Consider the following 9,907-nt stretch of genomic DNA (forward strand, 5'->3'; position numbering starts at 1 on the left):
CCTGGCAGGGAGGAAGGGGGAGGGGCAGAGGCAGGGGAGAGGAGCAGCTCTCACTCACACCTTTACATCTTTCCGATCGATCAGTTTTCCCAAGGCAGCATACATTTCCTAATTATTTAAAAACATGAACAGAGACCATAACAGGAGACAGGAACCATAAGAGAAAAAAAATGATACACTGGACTTCAGCAAATTTTAAAAGTACTGGGTGAGAGAAAGCAAAAATAAAAAAAGATGGGACAAGCTTTGACTAAATGAATAAAGCCTCTAATTTCCTTAAAGAAAATTTAAAAGGCACAGTCAAAAAAATTAGTTAAGCCACGGGTTGGGAAAGATATTTGCAACCTATGTTTCTGACAAAGACTTGAACCCAAATATTAAAAAATTCCTACACTCGCCCTGGCCAGTGCTCAGTGGTTAGAGCATCGGCCAGTGGACCGAAGGGTCTGCGGTTCGATTCCCAGTCAAGGGCACATTCATTGGATGCAAGTTCCCCAGCCCTGGTAGGGGCATGTGTGGGAGGCAACCAATTAATATGTCTCTCACGCTGATATATTTCTCTCCCTCCCTCCCTTCCACTCTAGAAATCAATTGGAAAATATATCCTCGTGAAGATTTTTTTAAAAATCCTACCTACATTCAACAATAAAAAGACAAATAACCCAATTTGTTAAATGGGCAAAACCCTTAGAACAGATACTGCACAAAAGCAGGTGCCCCAAAGGCCAGCAGGCAGGGAGGAAGCGCCCATCGCCACTGGCCACCGGTCAGGGGAACCCCCACTGACCCGTGAGGAGAGGCACTGCACAGGCCGAGCAGCCTGCGGAGCTGGGGGCAGCAGGAGGAGCGGGCGGAGCCGCAGGAACCGCGCTCAGTGCCAGCGGAGGAAGAGGCCCAGCCCCCTGCGAACCCGCAGGTTCCTGAAATGTCGGCCTGGCAGGAGCCTGTGCGCCCCCTCCGAGGACGGCCAGTCCTGACAGAACGCCCCCAGAAGTGCACCTAGAGAAGATGGCTACTGCGGCAGGGCCACAGGCGGCCCCTCGGAACGAGAGGAAAGAACTGCAGGGACGCATGCAACAACAGGGACGACTTTCAAGGGCTGTGCTGACAAGAGGCTAGATGCCCGCACGCACACTCACACACACACACACACACACACACTGCATAACGTCACTCACCTGACATCCTAGAACGGGTAGACCCAACCTGTGGTCATAGAAACAGCCGTGTTGCTGTGGGGGGATGGCTGACGTCTGGCAAGGGGCGTAAGGGGACTTTCTGGGCCCTATTTGTTGTTAATCCTCACCTGAGGATATATTTTTCCATTAATTTTTAGAGAGTGGAAAGGAAGGGGAGAGACAGAGAGAAACATCGATGTGAGAGAGACATATTGACTGGTTGCCTCCCACACACGTCTGGGCTCTATTTTTTTTTTTAACCTGTTTATAAAGTAAACTCGGGTGTATTGTCACTGCAGTAAAGACGACCGCCTCAGCTTTGTGCAGTGGCAGTATCGTAGCCAATGAGATTTATCCGAGGCTCATTGTTGCTAATTTAAAAAAAAAAAGAAAGACTACCACCTCACAATTTTTTAAATATATTTTTATTGATTTCCGAGAGGAAGGGAGAGGGAGATAGAAACATCAATGATGAGAGAGAATCTCTGATTGGCTGCCTCCTGCGCGCCCCCTACTGGGGAAGGAGCCTGCAACCCAGGCATGTGCCCTGGACTAGAATCGAACCCGGGACCCTTCAGTTTGCAGGCCGACGCTCTATCCACTGAGCACACCAGTTAGGGCTGGGCTCTACTTTGATATGTATTAATCAAAACTGAGGGAACAGTATACTGAAAATCTCAGTATTTCACTGCATACAAATTACATTTCAATATTAAAGCAGAATTTCCTAGCTGCTGTATATGAATGCTGTGTGGACTCAGACATTGTTATTCGGATGTTGACTGCAGACAGCTATGAATGGTCTGGTTCTGAGAACAATATGAAGTTGAGCTGTGACAGGCAGATTAAGATGCCTCCCCCCAAGATTCTCAGCCCCTGGTGCACCCACACCTTCTCTCAGTTATTCACTCAACCACTGATTGGGGGACTGCAGTGCCGGGGTTCTGCAGATGTAATGAAAGTCCCAACCAGCTGATCTTAAAACAGGGCGGGATCCGGTGGGCCTGGCCCAATCACGTGAGCCCTGTCGATCTGGGTCGGGAAGTCAGAGAGGCAGTGTGAGGCAAGAGGGGCTGCAGGAGGCTCCCCACAACTGGCTTTGAGCGGGAGGACCTGAGAGAGCCAGCCAGCAAGGCAACCGGGTCGCCAGCCCCTCAACCAAAAGAACTGAATTCTGCTGCTCTGAGCTTAGGGAGGAACGCCGAAGCCACGCCACAGACACTGGGCGTGAACTACATTGTTATTTAGTTATTTAGAGAGAGAGAGGGAGGGAGGGAGGGATAAGCAACCACCATCTTTTTTGGAATACAGGATGACGCGCCAACCAACGGAGACACGGGGCCAGGGCAAGCTTGGCATTATTGATTATCCTGATTGGTGATAACCAGGCTGTTTCAAGTAAAAGACTTGAGCCGGAAGCCTGCCTCACAGCCAGATCCCGCTGGGTTAAGTAGCTTGCCCTCTCTAGCCACATGCCTCCACGTAGAATAGAGGCGGGCCCTGCCAGAGTGCCATCCTGATGCACCAAGGTTTCCGGTTTGATGCCCAGTCAGGGCCCATACTAGAAGCAACCAATGATTGCATGGATGGGTAGGACAACAAATCGGTCTTTCTCTCTCTCTCTCTCTTTCTCTCCCCCTCTCTCCCTTCTCATTAAAACCAATTTAAAAAAATGGAGGTGGTTAAAGCACCCATTTTACCTGGTATGGCGCTCACCTCACCATTATCAGTTTTACTAGTATTAGCAGTAGCACAGTAAACTTCAGAGGCAGAAACATTCAAAAGCATAGATCCAAACTGCTTTCATCTGCCTCCAAAAATTCAAACAAAATAGTCATCATTCATTTTTGATCTGAGAGCAGGTCAGCCAGGAGGCTGCGGGCGCCTGGCGCAGGTGCCTGGGAGAGAAGGCAGGGTCTTGTTGCTGTCACTTAGCTCTCAGAATTAGCCCTCCCTCCTCAGGAAGGAATATTCTCAGGAAAAATGTGGAAGGTCATTAATAACCTCCTAGACGCCAAATCCAACAGACTTTTCTGTCCAACTCTTCCTTGGCCTCTGAACCAATGTGAGTGACCAAGCCCCGCCCTCCCGCTTCCCAGGGCGCACCCTGCTGCCCTTCAGGGCCACTCCGGCCACGGGCAGAGGCTCCAGCAGAGGTCGCGAAGGGCACGCAACTGGCTTTAGCCAACATGATGCCACCTCTCAAATCTTTATCTCCAGCATAAATCTGTCTTGAGCTCCAGCCCTAAACCTCCAACTGCCAGCTAGTACCCCGGCCGCCCAAACACTTCAGATTTAAACCAAACCCAGTGCGAAGTCCCCTCTGCCTGACCAGCCCGAGTCACCCAGAGACAAGAAGTCCCTCTAGGTGCTTTCCTTCAACACTTTTCCTAAGCGGGTCCGGCCAGGCACTGCCCATGCATAAACAGGTGAAAATCCCACCTCGGGGAGCAGGAGGTGAGGGAGGGGCAGGCAGTAAGCCACGTAAGGAAATAATGAAGGACACCCTAAGCGCACAGGAAGTGCAGTGCTCAGGAGCGGGGCAGTGCGGGCCCGCACCCAGAGAGGTGCGCCTCAGGCAGGGCAGACGGGGCGGGGTGCTCACAGGACGGCGGGGTGCTCACAGGACGGCAGGAACATTCAGCAGAGGAGTGAGGGACCCACATGTTTCAGTAGTTTGCTCTGGCTGCCCATGCTGCCCACTCCTCCCGCTGCCTGCAGCCCCAGCCTTCCCCAGTCTACCCGGCCCCAAATCAAGGCTACTCCACCCACCGTTCCTCTGCTCCTGCGGCACTGCCCTCACTCGGCTCTCAGTCCCCACTTGGTATAACGGCTCCCTAACTAGTCTCATCTCGGTTCTAAGCACCTGCCACACTCCCTAAGCTTCTAAATGTCACCTCACTCCTGGAGTCCTCCAGCCCTCCTTCCACACTCAGGATGGAAGCACCCCAGGCATGTTGTTCAAGCTGGTCTCGACCTCACCTTTCCATCTCACTCACCCAGCTCCCACCCCAGCTCCCACCCCAGCTCCCACCCCAGCTCCCACCCCAGCTCCCACCCCAGGGCTCCCTGTGCAGCACCACTACCTCCAGCCCCACCCTCAAGTGGCCTCCCCTCTGGAATCACCTCCTGGGGCAGCACAGCCCTCGATCTAATCAGGGTGCATCCATGTCCTGTATGCCCTGCAGACGGCAGCTCCCGGAGCAGCCAGTAGCCCTGGTCTTCATCTCGGCATCACCACCTGCTAATTAGCACGTCACCTGCCATTCCGTTGGTTCTCAATAGACAAGGCCAAGTTTCACCATCCTGATAGGCCACTCCTTTCTATTTTATGCCCCAAAATCTGACACTTAAAATGTGCTTGTACTTGTATTTAGGATATTACTCATCACTTTGTTAAAGTTCTGGTTTCTTATCAGATCCCACTTGTTTCAGATTATACAAATCCTACATTTTACTCGACTTTTGACTTCTCTATTTCTAGTTTTCTTTTTACACAACTGTTCAAAGCTAGTTTCTGTGGAGAGCTGCACCCTGCCTTCTCGCCAGCGTTCTGAGGCTGCTTCCCGACGTGCATTCATTTAAGACGCTCCGTGCCCCTCCCGAGTGGCGTTTCCGGGCACGTCTTCCCACCTTTCCGATGGAATGTCACGGTGCTTTTCCAAGACACGGCCACGCCCGGTGGAGCCAGGCCACAGTGAGGTCACCGCGGGCCTCCACGCCCCTGGGGACACCCAGGGCCGCCAGGCTCGCCGCACCATGATGCTGCATTCTGCGGCCGGGAGAGACTGGCCCTCCGTGCCTCCCCTCCCGGACAATCTTCAATGTTCAGTACCGCAGCTTCCCACAGACACAGGAGACCACACAGCGAACCCAATGCCCACGCGGCTGGTGCCGGTCCGCAAGGAGGCGAACCCGGGACTCGGCCAGGTCCCAACCGTCTCCCCTGAACTGCTGGGCGCCATGTGCCTGGAGCCAGTGCCTCGGACCCAGGGCCTCCTCCCGCTGCACGAAAAGCCTTGGCATCTAACCAGCGAAGCAGCCAAGGGCTCGCTGCCCGCTGCGCGGCGCTGTGCGCGAGCGCGGTGTCTCAGGGCTGCCTCCTGGCCCTTCACAAAAACATCATTTTACAAGTATTCCTTCTGGAACGTCTAACGTGACGTCTGCGTTGTTTAAATAAAACAGTAAAGCAATAGGGAACCGAATGCAGGAGTCCTAACGGAGGGTCACACGGCTCTGCCGCCCCCAGTTATAACACTACCCGGCCGCCGCGCGTTAACCTCGCTTTTTTTAATGCTTTGCGTTCAGGTCTTTAAGGAAAGAGCTGCGCCCAAGCCGACAACCAGCGCTCCGGGCCGGGCGGCGCCAGCTCGGCGTCCGCGGGTGCACCGGCTCGCGCCGCGTTCAAGGGAGGAGAAGGGCCCCGGGGAGGCAGGTCCGGCGGCCTCGGGCGGTCCCCGCGCTTCCCACCGGCCGGGCCCGCAGCGCCCGCGAGCCTGACAGGCGCGCCGGCCAGGGCGGGGCCGCGGGAGAGGGCGGCGGCCGGAAGGAAGAGGGAGGACGGACAAAGCAGAGCCGGCCCGCGCCCCGCCCCGCGCCCCCCGCCCCGCGCACCGCCTGCCCGGGGGCGGCCACCTCCCCGGCGCGGCTCCCGGGCCGCAGCTGTTCCCGGAGCGGCCGCCCCCGCTCGCAGCTGGGGATGCGGGGCCGGGAGAGAATGTGAGGCCGGGGGTGCGGGGAGGGGCCGGGCGGGATGCGGGGCCGGGAGGGAATGTGAGGCCGGGGGTGCGGAGAGGGGCCGGGCGGGATGCGGGGCCGGGAGGGAATGTGAGGCCGGGGGTGCGGGGAGGAGCCGGGCGGGATGCGGGGTCGGCAGGGAATGTGAGGCCGGGGGTGCGGGGAGGAGCCGGGCGGGATGCAGGGCCGGGACAAGGATGCAAGGCCGGCGCGGGGACGCGGGGCCGGTGACAGATGGGATGAGGGGAGGCGCAGAACCGGGCTGCGGGGCCGAGTGGGAATGTGAGGCCGGGATGCAGAGCAGGACCAGGATGCGGGACGGGGCGGGGCTGCGGGGCCGGGGACTGCGGGGATGCGGGGCCGGAGCCGGGACGCCGGGCCGGGAGGGGATGCGAGGCCGAAGGGACCCGCACCTGGAGGACCGTGGGTGCGGCGGCGGCCGGAGCGGGAGGCGAGGGAAGGGACGCGGGGGCCGGGCCGCCGCACTCACCGTGCTGCTCGCGGGCGCGCTCGCGCTGTCAGCTCCGGGCCCGGCGCGTGCGCGGGGCGGGACAGCGGGGCCGCCGCCTCGGCCGCTCGGGGGCGACGCCGCGGTCACGAGCGAGGGGCGCCGGCGCGGGCTCCCCGCAGCATCCTCGGCCGTCCGCGCGCTGTCCCCGCGGCTCCCCTCGCTGCCGCCGCCCGCGCCCCTCCGGCTCCTGCCCGCCGCTGCCGCCGCCGAAAATGGCGTCTCGAGCCCCTCCCCCGGCTGGCCCCGCCCCACAATGCCGCGCGCCGCGTGACGTCACCCGCCGGGAGCAGGGGGCGGGGCCGCCGCGCTGCGGGGCTGGGAGCGAGGTCCCCGCGGCCGGGATCCGTCTCCGAGGGCCGCGGGTCCCCCCGAGCCCCCCGGACCCTCAGGAAGCCGCCACCGCCCCCAGGGGAAGGGCCTGCGGACGTGGCTCCCCCCTCCCCTCCGAGGCCCGCCCGGCCCCGCTCCGCGCGAGGGCGCCGCCGGCTGGCGAGAGCCGGAGGGATGGATGCTCAACCGCTGGTGCCCGGCGGAGCAGATGCCCCCTTCCCCCCGCGAGCTGCGCCCACGGCAGCCCTCGCCACTGCACGCCCTGGGGGCGCCCGGGGCTGCAGAGCCAGACCTCCCGCTCTCGCCACCGGGCACCGGGGCTGCAGAGCCAGGCCTCCCGCTCTCGCCACCGGGCACCGGGGCTGCAGAGCCAGACCTCCCGCCCTCGCCACCCGGCACCGGGGCTGCAGAGCCAGGCCTCCCGCCCTCGCCACCGGGCACCGGGGCTGCAGAGCCAGGCCTCCCGCCCTCGCCACCGGGCACCGGGGCTGCAGAGCCAGGCCTCCCGCCCTCGCCACCGGGCACCGGGGCTGCAGAGCCAGGCCTCCCGCCCTCGCCACCGGGCACCGGGGCTGCAGAGCCAGACCTCCCGCCCTCGCCACCCGGCACCGGGGCTGCAGAGCCAGGCCTCCCGCCCGGAGAAGGGCGGCCCGTCAGAGCGCCGAGCCCCTGGGCCTCGCCCCGCTGCGCCCGGCTCCGCAGGCCTGACTCAGCAGCCGGGAGTCCGCTGATTCAGCGGGCAAGGCGCAGCTTGCTTTGTCGGCCACCGGCGTGGACACCCAGCCACCCCAGCTGCCGCCGAGGCCCAAGTGCAGGGCCGGGGGCATCATTCGCCTGAGGGGTCCGGGCCAGTCCCCACCCCTGCTTGCTCGGACCGGGCTGCCTCTGCAGTTACCGCCCATCCCCGGGCCGGCCGCAGTCACCAGGAAGCACGTGCTGCTGGACTTCCACGGGAGGCCCAGTTACGTTGCTTCCCTTTAAAAATGCAAAGGGCGCCCTAACGGGTTTGGCTCAATGGATAGAGCGTGGGCCTGCGGACTGAAGGGTCCCAGGTTCGATTCCTTGAGGTTTGATTCCGGTCAAGGGCCTGTACCTGGGTTGGGGGCACATCCCCAGTAGGGAGTGTGCAGGAGGCAGCTGATCCATGTTTCTCTCTCATCGATGTTTCTAACTCTCTATCTCTCTCGCTTCCTCTCTGTAAAAAAATCAATAAAATAAATAAAAAATAAAAATGCAGAGGGCTGCTGCCAAGAGGCTCTCTGTGGTGACACAGCACTCCTGGGCGGAGGCAGAGGCATGGCTCAGAGTCAGACAGCCCCTCCACAGGCCCGGGGTGACTCAGCCACACTGCCCTTCGGATGTCCCCGCCCCTCACAGCCACCCAGGGCTGGGCATGGCAGCTGTGACCACCATGGTGCGCTGGCCGGGGGAGGTGCCGGCCGCCCTGGCCGCCTTCCTCTGCCTGTGACTCAGCTCAGTCACTGTCCCCAAGCAAGAAACCTTAAACCTACGCTGCCCCCTTCCCATCGGTGGTCAAGAGTCTTACCTCCTTCATGTGGCCTCAGCCATGTGGTCCCCAGGCCCCTGCCACCACTCCCTTTAGACGTTAGTGCCTGGTCCTTCTATTCTCACAACAACTGTTTATGGAGCTGGAGGGTCCCCACAATAAGCCGACAGGCGTTGATAAACAGGACAACAGGGTCCCTGCTCATGCAGCGCCACGCAGAGACTGAGGTAAGATGATGCCATGGGCAGCGGCCAGGGGCAGGGCTGCCCCACAAGGCAGGCAAGTCAGAGGAGACCTAAAGACTAGGAAAGAGCCCTAGTCAGTGTGGCCCAGTGGATAGAGTGTCAGCCTGTGGACTAAAGGGTCCCCAGTTCAATTCCAGTCAAGGACACATGCCTAGTTGCGGACTCCATCCCCGGGAGGGGGAGTGCAGGAGGCAGCTGATCAGTGATTCTCTCTCATCATTGATGTTTCTATCTCTCTCACTCTCCCTTCTTCTCTGAAATCAGTGTATATATCATATAAAAAGACTAGGAAGGAGCAAAGCTGAAGGTGGGCCCGCAGGCAGAAGTCCTCGGGCAGGAAGGAGCCGGGGTGCTGGGAAAGGCCAGCTCATCCCCTCACCCCCCTCACCCCCAGTCTCCTGAACTGGCAAGGTGGCAAAGGCCCCCTCACCCGGGGCAGCGGCTGGAGCACCCTCACCCAGGGTCTCCCAGTCAGCGAGCTGACTCCCTGTGGCTCGCTCCCTGTGGCTCGCTCCCTGTGGCTGAGCTGCCCTGAACGTCTGTCCGTCTGTCCTCCCTCCTGTTCAGCCCTGGGATCCTCCAGCAGCTCTGAGGCTCGCCAGCCCCCGTCGCAGACGCTGCAGCCGGGCCCTGCCAGTCTGCTTCCTGGAGGAGCCGGCTCGGCTGGAGGAATGGCAGCGCCTGCCCCTTCGCAGACAGGAGCAGAGCTGAGGGCTGGTACCGTCGCGGTGGGCAGGCCTCAGCCGGGCCACTCGCTCGGGGGAACCCGTTTCCTCCGTATAAACCTGGAGGACCAGGGCCCCGAAGCAACGCAGCTGCAAGTCCTCCATGCACGCCGGTGGCCACCAGCCCTGTGGGTGAGCCCGGGCCCTGTCCCCGCTGTGCCTCAGGGGCAGCTCCGAGCCTGGGCCAGGGCCTGCCCTGCACCCCGCCCCCGGCAGCCGGCCCGTGGGTTCCTCCAACCCGGGAGTGGCCGCGGGCTTCCTCGCTCCCGGGTGAGTGCCCCTCCGTCCCGGGAAGGCCTGGTGGGAGTGGGCCCCGCCCGGCCTGCTGTCTCCATCCTCGGGCTTCCCCACTGCCGAGGCCCTCATCTCTTCTGACCCGGGTTCCAGCCAGAGCTGGGAGAGCTCAGCGGGCAGCCCCAGACCTGGGGGCGGGGCTGGAGCAGACTCGGAGCAGCCCCGGTGATGGAGCCGCGAGGACAAAGCCGAGGCTGCGGGCCGGCTCCAGGCGGAGTGAAAACGCCGCCCTCCCCTCCGGCCTCCTGCAGCTCGCCGGGCCCTGGCACCCGGAGGAGCCCAGCACGCAGGCTCCCACTGGTCTCACCCCAGCGGGTCCTGAGCGCTCCGGTGGCAGGTGCCAGGCTGGGCCACGGGAGAGCAGGGCGCAATGCCTGACC

At 61.3% G+C, this 9,907-nt stretch overlaps 1 protein-coding gene across 19 annotated transcripts in view; it reads right to left on the reverse strand.

The window, feature by feature from the left end:
* The window catches only part of KLC1 (kinesin light chain 1), a 52,365-nt gene extending 45,734 nt beyond the window's left edge, over positions 1 to 6,631 (reverse strand). For 14 of the 19 annotated variants that reach the window (XM_081085811.1, XM_081085809.1, XM_081085818.1 and 11 more), the window contains exon 1: positions 6,406 to 6,547. The gene's annotated coding sequence lies outside the window, so the exon portion shown is untranslated. Of the gene's footprint in view, positions 1 to 6,405 lie in introns of all 19 variants that reach the window. The other 5 variants (XM_081085814.1, XM_081085804.1, XM_081085803.1 and 2 more) reach the window with 5 other exon arrangements.
* Between the last annotated feature and the right edge of the window lie 3,276 nt (positions 6,632 to 9,907).

The sequence above is a fragment of the Myotis nattereri genome, assembly GCF_964212035.1.
Source record: "Myotis nattereri genome assembly, chromosome: 1".
In the NCBI taxonomy this organism is placed as follows: Eukaryota; Metazoa; Chordata; class Mammalia; order Chiroptera; family Vespertilionidae; genus Myotis; species Myotis nattereri.